Source organism: Dermacentor albipictus, unplaced genomic scaffold (genome assembly GCF_038994185.2).
Source record: "Dermacentor albipictus isolate Rhodes 1998 colony unplaced genomic scaffold, USDA_Dalb.pri_finalv2 scaffold_27, whole genome shotgun sequence".
Classification (NCBI taxonomy): Eukaryota; Metazoa; Arthropoda; class Arachnida; order Ixodida; family Ixodidae; genus Dermacentor; species Dermacentor albipictus.
The window spans coordinates 4,180,405-4,201,966 of record NW_027225581.1 but is presented as its reverse complement, the minus strand read 5'-3'; the positions used below and the strand labels follow the sequence as shown (position 1 = coordinate 4,201,966).

The window sequence follows — 21,562 nt, the reverse complement described above, 5'->3', positions numbered from 1 at the left end:
ACTTCTTACGGCGCATGTCTAGTAATTCCCAGTTGAGTGCTTCCTTCGTACGCGATGCACTGTATTGAGCCCCGCGTATGCCAGATACGAAGCGAGCGGCAATGTTCTGCACCCGCTCCAGCTTATCTTTATCTCTACGAGTAGGCGGGTCCCAAACCGTACACGCGTATTCCAGAATTGACCTCACATAAGTCTTGTACAAGATGTCCCGACATGACTGTGGAAAAGTGTTTGCATTTCGGCGAAGAAATCCCAGGATTTTGCATGCTTTAGCAGTGACATAATCGACTTGACGGCGCCAATTCAAAGTGGGAGTAAAATAAACACCTAAATATTTAAATTCGAATACCTGTTCCAACATTACATTCCTAATAACGTACGGTTGCATATCAAGGTTTTTCTTTCTTGTAAATTTCATATGAACAGTTTTAGACAGATTCAAATTCATATTCCATTTGACGCACCACTCTGAGATTCTGTTCAAGTCTTCCTGAAAGATCTCAGCATCACGGTCACAAGTGACTACTCTATAGAGAACGCAGTCGTCCGCAAATAACCGCATTTGAGACACTACTCCGTCACCAATGTCGTTCACGTACAGCAAGAACAATAGCGGCCCCAACACGGAGCCTTGCGGAACACCGGACACAACTTGCACCTTCTGTGACTGAGTACCATTAACCATGACAAACTGCTGACGTAAGCGTAGGTAATCTTCTACCCATGATATTACTTGAGGACTGATATTGTAAAAGGCCATTTTTTTTATTAGTAAACAGTGCGTCACTGTATCAAATGCCTTTTTGAAATCCAAGAACACACAGTCCACGCTAAGACGCCTGTCCAGTGCTTCTGCCAGCTCGTGCACAAATTCAGTCAACTGCGTAGTACAAGATAGGCCCCTTCGAAAACCATGCTGCCGAGGATTAAACAATGAATGTGCGTCCATATGTGCTACTATACTAGTGTACAAAATGTGTTCAAGAGTCCTGCACGCAACTGAAGTTAGTGATACTGGCCTATAATTTGAGACGGTGTCACGAGGACCAGATTTATGAATTGGCACTACGCTTGCGATTTTCCAGTCATCGGGAAGGCAGGATTCCTCAAGCGATTTTTCGAAAATAATCTTCAAGTACGGTGCCACCGACTGTGCACAAAATTTATAAAACTTGTTTGGCAAGTCATCAGGACACCCAGCCTTACCAATCTTCAGATTCTGCAGCAGAGACTCTATGCCATTAATGCTAATAACAACATCATCCATATCACTCACCACCGGCTGGAAATTCAAGGTACTCATATCATGTCTGTGTTGCAATGCACAGCTGAAAACAGAGCTAAAATACGTATTAAAGAACTCAGCTTTTCCTACGTCATCATCAATAAAGCTGTTACCAGACACAAGCGGTGGTATAGTCACAGTGTCTTTTCCATTTCTCTTTGCATGTTTCCAGAATTCCTTCGGATTATCCTTTAATTTCGACTCCATTGAAATTCCAAATGAATGTTTTGCAGCTACCACTGCAACTTTCATTTTTTCGGTAGTTTCATGCAGCTTCAACCAAAGATCACGTGTCGGCTTACCTTTGTATTTGCGGTAAGCTAGTTGCCTTTTGCGTGTTAGACTGCGTAACTCCCGAGTAAACCAAGGTTTACTTTTACTTCTTCTTTTCGTTAATGTCCACGCCGGAACAAAGCGCTCCCTCAGCTCAAACATCTTCTTCTTAAATATAGGCCATAATTCAGTTACTCCAGTGTAGTCGGCATATGTTTCAAATACCGTCCGGTACTCATTCAACGCTTTATTTATCTCGCATACATTTGCTTTTTCGTAGTTATATACTCGTCTGTTTGCTGTTCCAATGCTTCTTAAATGTTCAACATTCATTTCACAAAGCACAACATTATGATCGCTTATTCCAGGTAGCACGTGAGTAGACCGGACGAATTCAGGTTTATTTGTGAATAACAAATCTAAGATATGGTTCCCACGTGTCGGTTCCAATACAGTTTGATGTAACTCAAAAAGTTCAACCAAGTTAATCAGTTCCTGACTAGACCGCCCCGAAAAAGAGTGAAAGTGAGGTTGATGACTCCAATCAATATTAGGCAGGTTGAAATCACCTCCAACTACCATGAAGTCTGTTTGAACTGCATCAACTGTCACTGCCAACTGCCTAAGCACATCAACGGATGAATCAGGCGGGCGGTAGAATGAACACACAGTTAAAGCTTTGCTATTATTAAGCGTCAGTCTGCACCATACAGCCTCACATTCATCGGTGCCAGCATTTATCTGAGAAGAAGAAATTTTAGAATCCACAAGAATAAATACACCTCCACCATGCAAGTCTCTGTCTTTTCTATAACACTTAAATCGATCTGAGAATACTTCACCATCAGCAACTTCATTTGCTAACCATGATTCAGTACCGAGAATAATAGACGGCTTTACCATATCAACTAGAGATGCAAATTCATCAACCTTGTTCTTAATGCTTCGGCAGTTAATTACAAGAAAGGAAATATGCGTTGCATTATGCCGACGCCGTCATCCGACCGGTTCTACTCCCTTTGTAGCATCTGCTTTCTCTTTTATTACTGGTACCACCTCCTTTGTATTATCATCAAACAAGTACTTCTGACCATTTATAATAAGAGTGTCGTACTTAAGACTGATCTTATCGCCACTTTGTTGTCGCGATTTCGCGATTTGCCATAGATGCTTTCTCTTTCTGCGTACATCCTCAGAAAAGTCCTCTGAAATACTGACATTGCTTCCTTTTAATTTATAAGCACTTTTTAAAACATTTTGCTTTTCAACGTAGGAAGCGAAAGTCGCTATTAAAGGACGATTGCTACCAGTCTTGAATTTGCCTAGCCTGTGAGCATTTGCCATATTCACTGATTGGATACCCAATTTTGATTTGCACACATCAATTACACATATTCCAGAGTCCTCACTTGACTCGTTTGGTTTTGTATCTTCTACACCGAAAAAAAGCAAATTACAACGCCTCCTCTGGTTCTCGAGATAGTCTACCTTCGCCATAACTGAACCCAGCATACGCTGGTGTTCTTCACATTGTTTCTTACATTCTTTAATTGCGCAGTTAATTTGGTCAATACTAGATATTTTAGATTCTATAGACGCTACACGGGCGCTGAGATCATTCATAGCGCGTTTACTTTCAACTTGGGTTAGTTCTATTGCATTTAACTTGGCCTTAATGCTATCTTGACCATCGAGGAGCCTCTGCAGAGTTTCGGCAGTGGTCGGGCCAGGGTTAAGCTCAACGTCGCCACTTAAAAGTAGCAGCAACAGATAAAAGGAAATACGACGCAATAATCGAAAGCGATGACGCGAATAATCTTTCACTTGCGAGTGAGTTTTCAGGCAAGCAAATAACATTTGGGGTGGAACCGGCAAAACAAAATGCGTGCGAAAGCAATGCAAGTTCGAATTACTAACCTGCAAAAGCAGCAAGAAAAACGTGAGCGGCACCGCTTCTGCCATGCCGGTTCCACGCCCCTCTGGGTGACTGCCAGATCCCGGTATTTGTAGGCTGACGATAAGGCGTTCACTGCACCAGTGTTCCTTGATCGGCACGGTACATCGGCCGAAGTCAGCGGCTATGCTTGTCGATTCGTCGTCGTGAGCAGCAGACGAAGTTCCATTCGCTGATCCATCAACGCAGATCCCAGACCAAAAGGGTGAACTCGTAGTTGACGTACATGAAACGGCGTCGCCAAAAGACTGCTTCAAAGCTGAGATGCCATGAGCCTGCAAAAGCAGCAAGAAAAACGTGAGCGGCACCGCTTCTGCCATGCCGGTTCCACGCCCCTTGCTGAGGCTTGCTGAGCCCCTTGCTGAGTTCCACGCTCCTTGCTGTACAGTTTTGGAATTGCTGACGTACATCATTTCAGGCATGCCTTCTTGGAAGATTCGAAGACTTAGCTTTCCTTCACTTGTACAAACAATACTTGCCAGGTGTGCAGCTTGTGTTCCCCTACTTGATTCTGAAATGAAATACTTGTACACTTTGTGTGGGATGTTTAAAACTTTCCGTGCCTTAGACAAGCTAGGTTCGTCCGTGGATTTTTGCTAAACACAGCCAAAAACAAGCTCAGCTCATAAGCAGTACCTTACATTCTCTAGCAATGCCACAGACAAGCCAAGATTTCTCTCAGTATTTAGTCAGGCTTTTGATGGAAATGCATAATCCATGGAACAGCGCAAGAAGAAGCAAATTTATTCTTTCTAAGCAGGTAAAACACGTTGCCAACGGAGGCTTTAAAAATACCTTAGCCACTTCTGGTCAGAATGAAAAAAATTCTGGGGTTTTATGTGTCAAAACCATGATATGATTATAAGGCACACCGTAGTGGTTCTGACCACCTGGGTTTCCTTAATGTGCGTCGAATGCACAATACATGGGTGTCTTTGCATTTCGCGCCCATCAGGGTAATAGAGCGACATGGAAGGGGATAAAAAAGTGCTTGGTAGTACATACTGCATGAGTGTGCTTAACTGCGCTGAACATGGGTGGAGAGAAGACAACACACAGCATTAGAGGGGTGAAGCCTCAAAACGCCGTAAATAAATAAATTAATATAGTAGCTTTTTTACAGCCACTTTTTTTTTCCAGGAAGATACTGTGCCCTGACGTCACGACACAGTATATGGTCATGTGGGAGCCGGACGTTGTAATGTTACGACACTCGCTCTGGCTTATTCAGTTCTCCGCTATGCTGCTGTGCTGGCCTTCATGAGTAGCAGCACACAAGTCGCCCGAGCTAGCTGGAGACTCCAAGAGAGCGTCAGATCGTCGTAATGTCCTTTTCCCATGTGACCACATACTGTGCTGTGATGTCACTACACAGTATCCTTCAAGAAAACAAACTGAAACCGGCTCTAGGAAAGCTATTATACTAAGTCACGTCTCTCCAAGGCTTGTTACTATTTTGTAAAGCTCTAGAGCCTTAATCTTACGACAGAAAAATAGAAGAATGAATAATCGAAGATATATCAGTACCTCTTCAATTAAAACTTTGCAGAAGATGACCGGCCTAAAGTGTATTGCGTGCTATAAATAAGCATTTATGGTGTGAGGAAGTGTTGTAAATGGCAAAGAAAATTGGAAGGGGGATAACCCCCAGGCATAGTGTTGCTGGCAAGGTACTTTATTTGAAAAATCTGAAGGAGCTAAGTAACATTCTCTTGGTGCAAATATTGTGTTGCACAGCTGTAACTGGCACGAGAATTGTTGAAGCTTGAAGCAGCATCGACACTGTCATGGGCACTCAAACAGTGGGCATTCCTTCTCTGGACAAAGACCTAGCGTGAGGGGGCAGGGTAGAACTGAAAAATATTATTGCCGTCCAGCATGAATGCAAGGACATATCTTATGTTATGGACAACATACGGTATCTGTCAACAATAAACTTGCGCAGTCATAAAATACAGATATGCCTGCTCGTGGATAGACATCAATTTCTGCCTTATACATGACATTTATAATATGCAGTATTTCTCTATCCACCATCTGGAAACACTGTGCAGCCATCGGGCTTTGCCGAGGTATGCTGTAGTGTAACAGCCATGCAAGCGTTGGCAAACTGTATGGCAAAATCTATGCAAGTTAAAGGGCAGGCTATTGCTTCCTGTCAAGATAACCTGACTCAGTACAATACCAGTGCAATTTATATCTTGGTATTTCTGCCCAAAATAGATCCTATTTACACATTGCACTTCTGCCCACGTTAACTCTCACACTACTGCACACAAATGTTCTTTTCTTTCCCATTGCCAAACTCTTATTACGGTCACCACTATAAAAGTTTTAACTAATGAATAACCTTTCTGCCAAGCTAAAGCTGCACATATTCAGCTTATCTAAGCCACACATCCCGATTTGCTCACAGGGAACAAATTTTATTCCATCTATTTCAGGCTTTCAGGTCGAGTTTGCACAGTTATGCAATTTCGGAGCTGTTTATAATTTTTTTGTATTGTGCGGTGGGGCAGTGTTATGTTAATGTTGCGTTTGAAAGGAAATTTTTTTTAACCTAAAGTATAATTTTCACTCTTTTCTTGCATTCAGGTGCTTGAGTTGTTTCCCACAATCTTTCTGCATTCGAAGGTATGACTCTGTCTTTCCAAGCTACCAAGTGCCTTCGCTTCACCCTTGTGCTCTTCTTGATGGCTTCAGTATGATGCCTGTCCATTTGATCGCACACGAAAGTGCTAACTCTCCTTTGACTTATTGTTCTAGTTCTGATCCCGACTCACGTACCTATCTCAAAGAATCCTTTCCACATTTTTCTGCAAGCTTCATTCCCCCCCCCCCCACCGTTGTTTTGCATTATGACGAAGGTTTAACATTTCTTTAGCAGTGGTCCCAGATGGATTATCAGTTGCCGTCTTCAGGGCAGACACAGCATAGCAGACCTACTGACTGAGAACAGAGTCTGAGTGGCTTTTGTGGCACAATTATTCAGATTCACCTCTGAGTTTCTGTGCTTTTGGAGCTATGACTGTTGCTTCTGCAACGCATCTATTTGCTGTGAGACTATGGCTACTCAAGTAGTGTTAATTTCTTGCAGCATTCTTTAGACCGAGTTACTTAGCTTCATCAATGGGCATCCTCTCATCATGTGAACAAACTCAGCTCTATGGCCTACTTATTAAAATTCCTGTTGGCACAGTGGATGTGACATGCTTTCTTGTCTAATTTGGTCAACCGGACCTCGGCCTTCACTTTACTGCAGCAGATGTCCAATTCAAAGTATTCGCAAGCCTCTATGTCATTCTTCTTGATCCAGACAGCTGGTGTTATGAATCTGGTGGTCTAGTTTGTTCAACGCCTGTCGCATCAATTGCAGATGCAAGCAAACTAAGTTGAGCTTAACAACTATTTGTGACATAGATTAAACTATTCTACCACTTTTCTTTGATTTCAGTGTGTAAGAATATTCGCATAATTCTCAGCCACTCAATGTCCCGTATTTCTGTCTTTTAGGTCCCTAGGGCACTAGTGAGTGTTCAGCCAAGGATGCTACATAATTGTTTGTAAACATGAGTGATCCTCGCAGTTCCTTCCATCTTTAATACTGCCCTGGCGGTGCTGACTGCTTGAAGGGCAAAGCTTCCAAATTTCATATGGGATGACCTCAGTGTTCCAGCCTCGCAAACCTTGGAGCGCTCATCATGATGAAGGTGCAAAATATTGGCAGGCACACAGCTAGTGGTTTCAAGGGTCCACACGATCAGCCTTGCGATGAGACTTGCTATCCCAGTCTTGTGAGCTGTGGAGCAGTAATCATTGTGGTGGCAAGATAAGTCTGCATTCTATGGTGCTGTTCACTTCAAGGGCTAGGCCTACAAGGTGAATGTCACCGATGAACTTTATCGTTCCAGCCTTGCAAGCCTTGCAGTTGTCATTGCAGTTGTCCTTCGCATCGATAGGCAGGTCGTTGGCTGCTCTGAGGGCTGGGCTGATGGGTTGTGTCATTCACCTCCGGGCGCATCCTAGCTTTGTGAACTTCAGGCCGTTGAGCTGAAGGGCAAGGTCAGACAGGAGCTTAAGTAAGCGGAAGGTGCTCCCGCCTAACAAACCTACAGATGATGCCTGCAGCCACAGTACGAGTCCTGGGTATTCGGGCACAAAATGTAAAGAACCGAGACAGATGCCATGTCTACCTCGATCTTTCTCCTTTAATGGAACTCTAATGAGAACGATGATGATAGAAGAGTGATGCTATCTTCCTCTTCTGTTTGCAATAGGTACGAGGGCATTCAAGGCAAGAAAACAGGAAAATTAAAGGACCTATTTGTACGTATTAAGTAAGGGACTAATCACTGCAGACCACGAAGCCCCAGGCGAGAAAAATGAAGGGAATAGGTGGAACATGGAGGAAAGCCACGTTGGAAGGTTGCTCCGTGGATTGTGCTGAAGACATGCTGTCAAGATCTCACTGGACCAAGGCAACCAGTCAAGGCCTGGCCAATAAATCACTACAATCGTACCCCCGCAGGGACGTCTGCGTCAGCAGGCATTTGGTGTGTTGCGACACCACGTACCCAAGCACACGAGGGTTGGACCTTGCCGCGTGCAGCCATGCGTAGCTTAGTTGTGTCTGGGGAAAGGGGGATCCTGGAGGTTGAGCCGATGCTGGGTGTTTGGACCTTTAAGGCGGTGGAGGCAACATACCTCTTTGGCCTCTGCTTCGCATAGACGGCACCCCCGGACTGACCTAGCTGGGGGAAATCGGTAGTTGCCTTTCCTGTCTCTCTCTCCCTCCAGCCTTCGTCTTTCTCTCACTTTTCATCTTTCCTGTCTTCTCCTAGCTTTCCCTTCCAATTTTTCCTGGCATCAAGGGTTAACCTTGTGTGAATAGCCAACCTAGGTTATTTCATATTCGGTTATAATAATTGCGTACAGCTGGTGTTTGCTGGACCTGTTTTTACAGTTCCTGTAGCATCCGCTTGTAGGGCTCCACGGTGGGTGGCTGGCGGTATTGCCAAAAACTACACATTCCTCTATGGATAATTCCTTCCCTCCACTGCTTGATCGGCCTCAGAAAAGAGGGCACACCGATGAAGTTTTCCAGTTTTGTGGCCGAAAAAAAGAATCCTTCCCGCGTTTCCATGTCATTCATTCTGCAAAACCAGATAAACCAATATGAACAATCTCACCCTTCCTTGTTTCAAAGTCATTGACTGAAGTCCTTGGTCCAGGTTATAAGGCGTCGAGGATGGCAAGCGGTGATCTCCTCATGGAGCTCCGCGATCAGAAATATGAGAAATTGCCAAAGCTAGTGTTAATTGGGGAAACCCAAATAATTATAATCCCGCACTGCACGATGAACACCACCCGCAGCGTTGTCTCCGACGATGACTTGCTGGAGCTCACTGCGGCTGAACTCTTTGAGGGCTTCCGTGACCAGAATGTCATAAATGTTAAACGAATTAAGATGAGGCGAGATGATAAAAAGATCAAGACGAAACACCTGATACTCACTTTCGGTTCAAGTGTCCTCCCCGAGTCCATCGAGGCTGATTATATCAAACTTCGTGTTAGGCCATACGTGCCCAATCCTCATAGATGCGTTAAGTGCCAACGGTTCAGCCACAGTTCACAGGATGAAATCTTGCAACAGGTGGATGATCACCTACAAATTGACGCCATCTTCTTAGACTTTTCGAAGGCCTTCGATCGCGTCCCTCATAATTGCCTACTTGCCAAATTATCTACTCTTGGAATCCCCCCATCACTGATTACTTGGATTGAACATTTCTTAAAAGGACGCGTACAATACACATCCGCTAACTCTCATGACTCACACCTTTCTGATGTTACACAGTGCCCCCTAGGGAGCAGGCTTATCCCCGCTGTTATTTTTAATCTATATCAATGACCTGCCATGTTACACAAAAACTAGATTTCGTCTTTTTGCTGATGACGGTGTCATCTACAATGCCATCCATAACCCTGGTGATTCCATTGACATACAACAAGACATAGACACTATCGTTTCATGGTGTGAAAAATGGTTCATGCTTCTTAACCTTAATAAGTGCCAATGTATGTCCTTTTCACGTAAGCACAGCATTACAAATTACGCGTACCACATAAGCTCAACTACAACACCACGAACAGACTGCTATAAGTACCTAGGTGTTCACTTAACATCATCATTAACATGGGTTACTCACATTGAAACAATATGCGCAAACGCCTCGCACACACTTGGTTTCTTGCGTCGCAATCTGAAATCTGCATCGCCCGTTATAAAAAAACTTGCCTATCAGACATACTTTAGGCCGAAACTGGAGTACGCATCATCTGTCTGGCACCCCTCGCAAGCATATCTCACCTACGAATTAGAAGCCATTCAGAATCGTGCTGCACGCTTTATCATGTCAAACTACTCAAGTAAAACCAGCATAACTGAACTAAAACGCACACTCGATCTTCCCAGTCTCCCATCACGTCGTATCATCTCGCGTCTCTGCATGCTTCACTCTTTCTACTATTACCAAATAGCCAGACACCCTCGACCACCACCCCCGGCTAGAATCTCTCCCCGCCTCAACCACAGCTGTCCAATCGCGCACATTCAGTGCTGTACGTCTTCGATGAAGGATTCTTTTTTCCAAATGCAATAGCGCTGTGGAACACTCTGCCCGACTGTATTGTCTCTTCCGCCGACCACACGACTTTCCATGAGAAACTAACAATCCACTACACCTAGAATGGTTTGTCTCAAATGTATTTGCTTATTGACCCCTTTTAAGTAATTAATTGATAGTGAGTCGTTCTCACGCATAATATGTTTTTAATAGTATTTATGTAGTATGTATTTTGTTGTATTTTATGGCTTCATTACAGTGATATTGATGATAGTACTGCTTGCTCGGTTCCCTCCTGAGCGTTGTTTCCTTTTCTATTCTTCGTCTATCTTTTCTTCTTCTTTTCTCTCTTTAGCGTGATGAAGAGTTCCTCACACTTTGTTTGCCCCCGCCTTATGTAATGCCTCCGGGCCTTTAAGGCTTCAATAAATGAAATGAAATGAAACTGTCGAGGCCGACTGACATGTGCCAAGTGCAGTGACAATGAGCATTCCTCCGAAACGTGCCAGAACACTCCACATTGTCAACTGTGATGGCGAGCATGCTGCATACTCGCGGTCCTGCCCGTCTTGGAAAAGAGAAAAAGAAATGGTGACTATCACAGTCAAAGAAAACAAATCTTTCAAGGAGGCACGTAGGCAAGTGTCATACCTGCCTAAGAGCAGCTTTGCCGATGTGATGCGTCAAGGGGCAGCGACACTATGGCTTCCGGCGGCTGTCCCGACCGACAAGCTGTGAGTCGGCAGTTACGCCATCTGCCCATGCGGCGGTTGCAGCTAGCGCTGCTCTGCCAACCCAGCAGATGGGGCCATCCACCTCCGGGCAGGTGAACTCGATGGTCTCGTCCAACGTGCCGAGACCTTCACGTCAAACAAAGCGCTCGGAAGAGCGCGTGTCCAGCGCCTCGCAAGAGGCGATGGACACAACCACCAGCAAGATGGCGCCACCAGCGCCTAAGGAGCGGCGAGGCTCTCTCGATTGTCCAAAAAAATAAAACTCCCATCAGGGCGCCTGCAAAGGGCCTGTGAACTAACTTTTCCTTTCCAGAACACACAGTAACAAACTCTGTCAAAATGGATACACAAATTATACAGTGGAATGTGAGAGGTCCCATTCACAATTTTGACGACGTAACCGAACTTCTACACAAATTTAATCCGAAGGTACTGTGGGTTCAAGACACGCACTTAAAAGCTACACAGACGAATTTTCTCCGGTCACACATTATTTTTCGTAAAGATCGTGACGAGGTCAACAGCTCATCCGCTGGTGTAGCCATAATTGTCAATAAAATTGTTGGTTGTCAACACTTGCCGCTTCGGACGTCTCTCGAGGCAGTTGCGGTTCGCGCAATTCTTTCTAATAAGTTAGTAGCCGTCTGCTCTATCTACATACCTCCAAACTATCACATGAGCAAAATAGAATTCCACAAACTTATTAATCAACTTCCTGAGCCGTTTCTTATTGTCAGGGACTTTAATGCTCACAACAGTCTCTGAGGAGATTCCAGGACTGATTCGAGGCGTCGACTGATCGAATCCTTTCTTGTTACGTCCGGTGTGTTCCTATTTAATAGGAAAAAACCCACCTACAATAATATTGCGCATAATTCACACTCTTTGATAGATTTAGCGCTTGGATCTTCCATACTTTTTTCTTACTTAGAATGGAATGCTATAGAAAACCCATTTGGGAGTGACCACTTTCCGATAACTTTAAACTTACTAACACGACAAGACACTCGACCACAGGTACCTCGCTGGAAACTTGACTTCGCTGATTGGAAGTGTTTTAAGGAATCTACTTACTTATCACAAGATTTTATACGTGATTTTAGCATAGACAATGCTGTAGCATATTTTACCGCTTTCATTATTGATGAAGCTGAAAAGTTCATTCCACCAACAAATGGTCAGTCATCTAAGAAACGTTCCTTGGTGGAATGAGGACTGCAAGGATGCACGAAAAAGACAAAATAAGGCATGGGGCAGATTGCACCAATATCCCATGGCGGAAAATTATGTTGCATTGAAACATATCAAGTTGCAAGGATGGCGCATGAGACGGCAGGCTAGAAGAACAAGCTGGGAGAGGTTTCTCTCAGGCATCAATTCCTATGCCCAGGAGGCTAAAGTATGGGATGGGCTGAGAAGGCTAAAAGGGCAGTAGATCAACCCATTACCTTTGATTGATGAGCGAGGAAATACCTTGGAAAACCAGGCCGATGCCCTTGGATTACATTTTGCACGTGTATCAAGTTCCATAAACTATTCACAAACATTCCTTAAATATAAGCAAATAGCAGAACTTAAGTCAAGAAACCGTGAATGCAGACCAAATCTACCGTACAACTGTCCTTTTAATATTACCGAGCTTAGAGCTGCGTTGAGCTCGTGTATGAGCTCTGCACCTGGAGTTGACAAAATCATGTACGACATGATTAAAAACGTACACACTGATACACAGATGACACTTCTGGCACTATTTAACTTTGTTTGGGCTGCTGGATACCTCCCATCCCCATGGAAAGAAGCTATCGTAGTACGGGTCTTGAAACAAGGCAAGGACCCATCCGACGTTTCAAGTTACCATCCAATAGCACTCAAAAGTTTCTTATGCAAACGGTTCGAGAAAATGATAAATCGTCGTCTTTTACATTTCTTTGAATCGAATAAAATGCTCGACCCTTATCAGTGCGGCTTCAGAGAGGGTAAGTTAACTGCTGACCAGCTCTTGCGCATTGAGGCAGGCATTTGCGACGCCTTTATCCATAAGCAGTTCTTTCTTTCTGTTTTCTTATACATGGAAAAAGCTTATGACACGACTTGGAGATATAGGATCTTGCAAGACCTCTCAGAAATGGGTATTCGAGGGAATATGCTTGATGTAATTGAAAGTTACCTATCAAACCGTACATTTTGCGTTACGGTGGGCAATGCTCTATCCAGGCCATTTACACAAGAAACTGGGGTGCCGCAAGGAGGGGTATTAAGGTATGAGGCCACTTTTCAGAAAAAATGTTTTGTTATCGAATACAAAGCGGAAATTAGTGTTCTATATTATGCCTTTTTGTATTCTAATTAGAATGTTGAAATACAAAAAAAAAATTTAAATATATTTTTATTGTCAAAAAATTTACTAATAATGCATCCCACGCCAGCAGTCATAACTCATATATACCTCACCACAAGAAAAATTCCTCTTGCAGTTGTGTACATAAAGCCTTAATCTATGCAATGAACTAAAATAATTATGATATCATCAATCGTAGTTCTTTATTTACAATATTACCAAACACAACGGTTTTCAGCAAGGAATGTTTTTAAAAGAAATGCAACAATAACAAATCTTATTGGTCAATTTTATTGTCTCTAGTTGGTTGCACAGCCTGATATACCAAGAATAAGTGTTGAAAGTTTCGTTAAAAAATCTACTCGGGGAAAAAAGTTAGGAATGTTCGTGCTAGCTGAAACGGCAGAAAAGTTTGTTTCGAGAAAAACAAAAAAGGTTTGATATAGCTACATATGCTATACAGCAATATCCAGGAGGGTTAAAATCCACCACATTTGTAGCTGAGGTCCTCCTTAGGTTTGCCTTTACTTTTTTTCGCTCGTGCGTCTGTTCGCTTTTTTTTTCCTTGCATTTGCGGCATCGGTAGACTGACGGGAATATCTCTTGATGCGCTGTTCGTCACCTGTCAAGCAAGCTTTCATTGTGTGGCGTCCAGACTCGATCCCAATGTGTTTCAAGACATCCAGCGTTCCTCTGTTGCCATTGTTAAAATGGCACACGGCATCATACAAGCCAAACTTCAGTGTTTGCAGGCTGACATAGACATTTTTAGGTACCCTTTGCCAGAGCATGCCGTTGAAACATTAATTGGCATTCTGTGTCTTGCCATGCAAACATTTCTTGAAGAGCTCGTCTGAACAAAGGTCTTCGTATGCAACCTTTACTCTGTTCAGAGCGTCATTTGAAAGTCCTCCCTTGTGCTTGTAGTTACATTGGCCAGCCGCTTTAGCTCGGTTGAAAGCACACCAACTGCTTGCTCCTATAGGGCACAGCCCATGCCTTGGATTGTCGTCTGTGAAACTGCAGTGGAACAAACTAGCTAGCGTTGCTTGTTCTATTCCTGCAAGATTTCCGACGTTGGCTCTGATGGCAACGCCATAGTAATTTTGAAGGCGGTCAATGAGCCCATCAGTCAATTTTCCTTTGCCACCTAATCCATGCACTGTCTTCTTCAGCTTTCTTAGCCAGCAGCCAACCCGTTTTTGGACATGGCCAGTGCATTCACATTTTTTCACGCTATTTGGTCCATAAATATCCTTCACTGCCGAGTAGCTCTTCGAGTCTCCATCTCCGTGGTAGTGTACATATTTCAAACCGCGCATTGTTTTTGACCTCTCAAACATGCGGTAAAGTCAAACTGGCTCCATACCACCGGCAGTGCCTGTGTGGTTGGCATGACATGTGTGGTTCGCCTTCCATTCCAGGAATTCGCTGCTTGTGGTATTCAGTTTGCTCTTGATCTTGCATGACTTGCACGTGCTGGACCCAGCTTCCACATAAATTATTTTTCCTGTATCCACAGATATCAAAGAAACACAGCCGTTCAATGAAGAGTGGCTACATTTTGCCATGTGCCATCCCCTGCTCCAGGGTACACAACTCACGTGATCGAAACATCATGCGTACCTCTTGCGAGCACTTGTGTTATTAAATGAAAGCAAAAATAGACACAAATGCTTAAAAAAGTTATTATGATTGTAAACTGAAAAATTGGGGTGCAAAAAAAGGTAAGACTGCCAAAGGAGCCAAATATTTTCCGATATGTGGAAACCAAAACTGTGTTAGTTTCGGTTTTGCAAAATGCACAGGGGGTTACATATTTAACTGTATCTTTGGAACGCTTTTAGTTAGGAGCATAATTTTTTTCGCCAATCATACAGAAATGAATGTGTAATGTGATAAAATAAAATTCAAAAAATTTATTTTTTTCAAAAAATAAAGTTTTCAAAGTGGCCTTACACGTTAAGCTGTACCCTTTCTATAATCAAAATGAATTCCTTGCGCTTATCTATACTGCAAAGCATGTTTTATTCGGTATACGTAAATGACATACAACTAGGTTTCAAGTCATGTAACCTTTCTATTTGTGAGTGACATGTCCAACTTGGCTTGAACAAAGTGTGTAAATGGGCAGAAAAAAACGGCTTTAAACTGAATCCTGTTAAAAGCTCATGTGTCCTTTTCACACGAAAAAGAGGCTTATTTGCAGAGCCAACTGTAGAACTACATGGACAGCACATACCAGTTGTAACACAGCACAAATTTTTAGGAATCACATTAGATTCAAAACTGACCTTCATTCCACACTTAAAGCACCTAATAGAGAAATGTCTAAAAACAATAACCTTCTTAAACTTTTATCACATAAAACATGGGGCAGCGACAGGAAGTGTCTGATGAACATGTACAAAAGTCTTATACGTACACGCTTAGACTATGGGGCCATAGTATATCAACCCGCCAGACCAAGCGCCTTGAATATGCTTGTAGATGGCAGTCAATTAATGGCCACACTCGCAGCAAAGACTCATTTTTGTATGTGCTAGGAACCATCGCTCAGCAATACCCTGTATGAAGATTTTCCTACGCTTGTTAGAAGCCATCGTTTCAGTGCTACCCAGTGCGAAGGTACACCGCGAAGTAAAGGAAAATGAAGCGGTTTTCTGACCCTTTGCTTGTATGAATGTCTTGTGGCATTCCTGAGTGCTTGCATACACGGTATGCCCACGGCACAGCACTTGTGCGCTGACGCTTTTTTCATCTTTATATATAAGCGCGAGCAGCGAGCGATTTGTTAAAAGCCCAGTGCGAAAAGCAGGTGCACACCAAGCTCTGCTCTGACATGCGAGTGCAAGCATGTAGTGAGCTGCGCCAATTCAATCCAGAGGAAAGAGATGCAGCAACAAGCGATCTTCTGAAATCCTAGTGCAGAAACCAGGCGCACACTAATCTGTGCTTGGAAAAGTACGCGCAAACACGTAGCGAGCCATGCCAATCCAATCCAGAAGACAAAGCTCAGTGTTACCAGATAAAATAGGGGTGGTGCCACCGAACACTGCGAAATCATTGAGTTATGTGCCTTGCCAACCGCGTGTGTTTTGTCTTCCATCAGTTGGCGCGCGTTCAGCTTTCTTTCCCCATGTTCTCCGCTTGATGTCATCGAGTGTTTCATGCAAATGGCTTCATCTAAGCGCTCTTTGCATTCACAGAAGAAGCAAATTCCATGACATTCTAGGTTCTACTTTACTGGGATAGAACATTCAAAATATTGTAACCGCGTGAAATTTCAGCTTTTGGCACTGCAGCTACTGATTAATTTAACAAAGTTCTAAAATGAGTAGGGAACGAGATGCTTGGGAATATCTTCAGTTTCGTCCCATTGTGCATCTAGATGGCATGCATGTGTTATTGACAACATAAATGTTCAAAACTAGCAAAATTTCTTGGGACCATAGAAGTAAATAATTATGCCAAAAGCTATTTTTGTTTTGAATTTGCGCAAAGGGGAGTGCATCCTTGTGAACTAAATGATCTTTTGCCACAAGCTTGGAACAGTGCTGTGGTGGTGGAGCAGTTCTATGAAATACTTTCTTTGAGGGTAAGAAAAATTCAGTAGCAACAGGTAGACGGGGAGTAAAAAAATGCAACACTGTAATATTATATGACGGAGCTGCCTTTAAGATGTGGCCACAACATTTACGTAGGTGAGGAGAAATAATTTTAAACTAAGGAGAGCAATTAGTTACCAGGACTGGAAGTGAATATCAGTGTTTCTTGTAAACAAATTAAATGCAGAATGCGCCTTTCAGAGTATATGCCTGATGTATGAGGGGTGTTCGGAAACTTGGTGTACAAATTAGGTGTCAGCATGAGTGCACGTCTTTCTAGTTAGAATAGATGTATTATGTTCCATGTCATACAGCAGTCCGATGCTAGTAGTGTCAAACCAAAAACAGCAGTGCCCATTGAGAAAGTTGGTTGAAGAACGAGCAGTGATCTGGGATTTCTGCATTTCAAGGGTCAAATAGAGCTGTGCACAGGCCGCAATTCTGAGCCCGCGCCTGGCCCCGGGTCCTACACTACCACAGGTGGCCCAGTCCGGCCCGACGCTAAAGAAGCCTGAGTTCGCCTGGCCTGGCCCGGGCACGGCCTGACCTGCAACAAGGCGACGCCGACACAAAAAGAAACAATATAAGGAAAATCTGTTTATTTAAATGACCTTATAATGTTGAACTCTTGCATACCATATGACAAAATCGTGAATATATACAGATGCAGCGTGCGCACAGAATTGTTGTTCTAAGCAATTGTGCAAAAACAACAAGTTGTCCATTGATGAAGCGCTAAGGCAAGTCCGGCACTCCTGCATTATGAATCCGGCAGCGCTGAAGTTTCGTTCACTGCTTGAACTGGTAGCTGGAATGGCTAATAGCCTCTTAGCAAGAAGAGCAAGTTTTGCGTACGTGGCTTCCTTGCTTTTCCAAAACTGCACTAGTTCAGATTCCGAGTATGGTGTCGATTCTGCGGCCAAGTAATCGGTCAGCTCGTCTTGTTCAGCAGTCTGGTTGCTGGCTGCGTTGCTCCACTCGCTGCAGAAGTCCACGCATGTCTTTCTTGCAGGAAATTGTTCTTGCAGAGTGCACGAGTACTCCCGTGGTATTGACGCGAAAAGCACTCTTATGCAATTGTATACCTCCTCACGCTTTTCAGCGGAAACCATTCGAAGGTGTCAAAATTGCGGGCACAACATTGTGGCCATCTTGTGCTCCATGGTCAGGATGGCCTTCGTCCGTAGAAAGTAGTGGGCATGCTGTTGGAGCTTCGCCATTTCTGTGGCCTTTGATGGTTAGGCTTGCACACGAAGAAAAGTGCAATAGGGCTTGAGGCAACGTTGGTCTTTTGTCCGCCTCCAAAGCAGTCGTTGCTTCAGAAAACGGCTCCAAAAATGCAATTAGGTCTTTCAAAATTATTTTATCCACATTGTCCATCATAGAAGAGTTCGTCTCCTCAAGAAGTACTTCAATTTCTGCAATTTGGTCAAATACAGATTTTAGCATAGAAAGTTTTGAGTTCCACCTTGTCGGAACCTCCTGGCAGACGGTATGAGTGATTTGACTAGCCAGGCCGCTTTGTTTCAAGAATTTGACGAGTAATTTGACATTTTCCAGTGTCTCGCTGACAGATGGGGCTTAGATGCAATAAAATCTTCAGAGAATGTATTCCAAAGAACCGTATTCAGAAGATGCGCGCAGCAGTTCATTCTGCTGTATGGCTGGAGAGTACACATGATATTTGCACCCTGGTCAATCACAAACGTAGCCTTCTGTAGAGTGTCCTTGTCGATGCCCAGTTTAGCGAAACACCGTTGCAACTCTTTTAGAATGTTTTCCCCAGTCTTGCGTTCATGAGGAAAATTACACGTAAAAAGAATGTGGCAGTGCAGGCACCACTCACTGTCAACATAATGTACCGTACCCGTCGTGTACACCACTTTGCTGAAATCGTCTGTCCACATGTCCGTAGTGATCGCACAGCGACCCTCGTTGATGGCTGTAGCAACATCCGGTATTAAGTTTCTCCAAATCTGTTCTGCTAGATCGGCTACCTTTCTCGAGACAGTGGTGTGATGAGGAAGGACGTCCTCAACCTGAACATTGCCATGGCGAGCTCCCATGCAGATTAACTCTTGAGACACTCTTCCAAAGCCACTGCCACTGACTATGTCAAATGGGCGCATATCTTTGGCACATAAATGTGCTAAAGCTGGAGTTAACTTTTCTTTTGCCGATGCTGGAATCTGTGAGCTTGACGCTGATGGCTTCAGAAAAGAAGTAATGGTACTTGCATTCGCAGCGCTTTGCTTACATTGGTGCCTCTGCAGATGCTGTGTTCCCGTTTTAGAAGACTTGTAAGCGAAGAAAGTCCTGCACACCTTGCATGCACATGTCCCACAGGTGAATCAGTTGCACAGTCAACTATGATGACAAACTTATCCCATATTGCACTTTTCGCATCAGGTTTGGCAATAAGCTTAAAGCATCCGGTTGAAATGCTACTTCTTAGGTTTTCAGCACTACACTTCTCCATGATACAAGCCTGACTGCTTGAAGCTCACGGCGAAAGGAACAGTAAAGTTTTCTTGCACACACGGGTTCTTCTTCTTCACCTCTCTTCTTGGAGCTACAGTGATTTGGCAGAAGACGGTGGCACACAGACTCTGAGACGATGAGCGGATGACACATGCAGAAACAGAGAGACTGGACTTTATGTACGACTCGAACACGATACAGTTACACAAACACAGATAAAAAACTCAAGATACGCAAACTTACAAACTATCGAGCTGAGCGCTTGCTCTTTCACGACTCTTCGTGAGCCGGGGCTCGCCTACTCCTCTATACGAAGCCTGACTGAAAACATCCCTAACTACTCTCGCTCTCACGGCTTTCCGTAAGCCGGGGTTGCCTACTTCGCTATACGAAGCCTGAAAAAAAAAAACTAACTGAAGCATGCAATGCACTTTTTTATAACCAGATCTGAAATTTCTTGAACGGCAGCGGCACTTGGAGAGGAGGTGGGCGCCGCAGCACGCCACAGCCACGTCCCTCTCCCCCTGCCTTCTAGGCAGAGCTCGAACTCTCTAGAAGCTACCGTCGGTGCGCGCCGCCTCGCAGGCGCGCGCGTCTTCCAGTTCGTTTGAGATCTTTCTCTTCCTTCGGCGGGCGCGCCGAAATGAAAACGCCCGGCGTTGACGACTGCGGCCTTACAGGAACTAAGCACTCGAAATACGAGAGGAGTGGCAGAGGCATGGTCTCGTTCTCGTAGGCCATGAGTACCGAGCCGCGGCTGGAAGACTTTTTGACTGATGGATTCGAGGTGGTGTCTGTTGTGTTGTCAAAGTAGATATGCCAAATAAAAATTTTTAAAAATGTGGTGCAGTTTAGCTCTGGTTAAACCTGGTTGAATCGCAAAAGCAACATCTGCATGCCTACGCTTGTAGTTCTGCCTGTGGTGTAACTTGATGTTGGACTTGGCTTAGCGTGGGCTTGCTTTGTTTAATTCGGTTATAGTGATGTTAATATATGTTCTCTATTAAAGACGAAGACTTGTTTCACTGATGAAATCACTGTTTATTGACTCCAATGAAGACGCTTTCATGGTCCGTGAAGAAGTGTGACTTGGTTTCCACGTTGTTGATGTACTTAGTGTCTGGTGTGAGTCTCTGTAGGACCAAGTTCAAACTTCTTCCCCACTGTGTAGTCGACGTTGGTTGTTGCAGGCAGAGTTCCAGAGGACATTGCTCTTCTACACATTGTATGAACGAAGAGTTCTTCTCCTTGTTCATGTCTCCGGTCACTATAACGAGCTCCTTTTCTGTTCGGCTAGGTATTCCTGAGGCAATTATATTCAAAGTTGTTTGGTCACCGTTTGGTGTGAAGATATATAGGTTCCTGTTAGAATACCCGATTCACACAGCTTGACACATGCAGTTTCACCATGGATTGAGGGTACAGTCAGATGGTATTGCGAAGTCTTCACATCCTCCTTTACATACACACACACTCCGACGTTTCTTCCTTGATCCACCTGCCTTGCTGCAGCAACTAAAATGCGTGGTGCCAGCTCGGCGGTGACGTGCCGCCGGCTGGCACACGTGACGGGCGGCTTCCTTTCAGCTGCGGCGGAGAGCAAGCTGACGTCATGCGTCGTAATGGCAGCGGAGAGAGCTGACCTCACAGTGCTCACACCACGTGGCAAGCGCAACGTCAGCTCTGGGAAGGGCACGGCATACGCGATGGGCGGGGGGACCTAGCATAGTATTGCTTTCGCAATAAAAAAATAAGATGCTACAGCACAGCGTTCACTCCTGCTGATGTTTCTCTTTATGGGAAGGGAGGGTGCTGTACTTTGCCGACGAGCAATTACAACAGAACACACACACACAAAAAAAAAAAGCGTGCGCAGGGAGGGAATGAGCACCAGAGGAGGCAGCATCTCTTTACCGCCATTTATGTAGAAGGGGCTACCCTAGCACACTTTAATGAGGGACATTTTTGGTGGACGGCCCCTGCCATTGTTGCTCACAATAAGCATGGGCAAACTGGAGGAGCGGCGGCGGCGCGCGCTTTCCGCTCCTCGCGGCCCGGCTGTGCAACTAGCTACTTGCTCCGACTGGGAAGACGAACAAGAGATAAGGCAAGCGTTTTCGGGTGTGCGTCTTCGGAGCTTTGTGAAGGGTCATTCTGAGAATGCCACAAAACACCCGATCGTCCCCTTTTATGGGTGCCGACAGTGGCGAGTTCAAAAAGTTCACCCGTTTCTAAGGTGCTGCTGAAAGAAAACAGTGACTTT

At 44.3% G+C, this 21,562-nt stretch overlaps 1 long non-coding RNA gene and 1 pseudogene across 1 annotated transcript in view; one reads left to right on the top strand and one right to left on the bottom strand.

The window, feature by feature from the left end:
- Positions 1–21,562, top strand: part of LOC139052583 (uncharacterized) — a 118,794-nt gene that overhangs the window by 21,083 nt on the left and 76,149 nt on the right. The gene's annotated exons all lie outside the window — the stretch shown is intronic.
- The window catches only part of LOC139052585 (uncharacterized), a 51,648-nt pseudogene continuing 33,778 nt past the window's right edge, over positions 3,693–21,562 (bottom strand).